The sequence below is a fragment of the Malurus melanocephalus genome, unplaced genomic scaffold, assembly GCF_030028575.1.
Source record: "Malurus melanocephalus ecotype Western Australia unplaced genomic scaffold, MMel_1.1 scaffold_4023, whole genome shotgun sequence".
Taxonomy (NCBI): Eukaryota; Metazoa; Chordata; class Aves; order Passeriformes; family Maluridae; genus Malurus; species Malurus melanocephalus.
Window position 1 is genome coordinate 1 of NW_026627255.1, and position 1,288 is coordinate 1,288.

General features: G+C 64.5%; 1 long non-coding RNA gene across 1 annotated transcript; it reads right to left on the reverse strand.

The window, feature by feature from the left end:
• Window positions 1-329: 329 nt before the first annotated feature.
• LOC130588272 (uncharacterized) lies at window positions 330-1,054 on the reverse strand. The gene is made up of 3 exons (XR_008966928.1): window positions 1,040-1,054; window positions 891-933; window positions 330-795 (listed from the first exon to the last, which is right to left on the reverse strand). It is a non-coding gene; the product is annotated as an uncharacterized LOC130588272 (long non-coding RNA).
• Between the last annotated feature and the right edge of the window lie 234 nt (window positions 1,055-1,288).

Genomic DNA, 1,288 nt, shown 5'->3' on the forward strand with positions numbered 1-1,288 from the left:
CCTGGGGCTCACCTGGAGCTCACCTGGCCCACAGGGGCTCACCTGGCCCACAGGGGCTCACCTGGACTGGGACCTGTTACACCTGGGGAACTCACACCTGGGGACCCCTCACACCTGGGGCCTGTCACACCTGGGCTGCAGGGGCTCACCTGGGGCTCACCTGGACTGGGAGCTGTTACACCTGGGGAACACTCACACCTGGGGAACACTCACACCTGGGATCTGTCACACCTGGGGAACACTCACACCTGGGGAACCCACACACCTGGGATCTGTCATACCTGGGGAACCCACACATCTGGGGAACACTCACACCTGGGGACCCTCACACCTGGGACCTGTCACACCTGAGCTACTGGGGCTCACCTGGAGCTCACCTGGAGCTCACCTGGCCAGCAGGGTGGGGCTCACCTGGGCTACTGGGGCTCACCTGGACTGGGACCTGTTACACCTGGGAAAGCCTCACACCTGGGACTCCTCACACCTGGGGAACCCTCACACCTGGGAATTCCTCACACCTGGGCTGCAGGGGCTCACCTGGGGCTCACCTGGACTGGGAGCTGTTACACCTGGGAAACCCTCACACCTGGGACCTGTCACACCTGGATTGCTGAGACTCACCTGGCCTGAGACCTGTCACACCTGGAACCCTTCACATCTGGGGACCCCTCACACCTCGGGACTCTTCACACCTGGCCTGCTGGGGCTCACCTGGGGCTTACCTGGACCGGGACCTGTCACATCTGGGAAACCCTCACACCTGGGATTCCTCACACCTGGGCTGCTGGGGCTCACCTGGCTTGGGACCTGTTACACCTGGGAAACCCTCACACCTGGGAATCCTCACTCCTGGTCTGCTGGGGCTCACCTGGGGCTCACCTGGAGCTCACCTGGCATGGAGGGGCTCACCTGGACTGCTGAAAACCATCACACCTGGACTGCTGAGACTCACCTGGCCTGGGACCTGTCACACCTGGGACCCTTCACATCTGGGAACCCATCACAGCTGGGGCCCCTCACAGCTGGGGACCTCTTGCACCTGGGGCTCACCTGGCCAGCAGGGGTTCACCTGGGGCTCACCTGGCTGGCAGATCGGGGCTCACCTGGGCCACAGGGGCTCACCTGGTCTGCTGGGGCTCACCTGGTCTGCAGGGGCTCACCTGGGCCGCAGTGGCTCACCTAGGGCTCACCTGGCTGCAAGGCAGGGCTCACCTGGCCGGCAGGGCGGTGCTCACCTGGTCTGCTGGGGCTCACCTGGCCCACAGGGGCTCACCTGGGGCTCACCTGG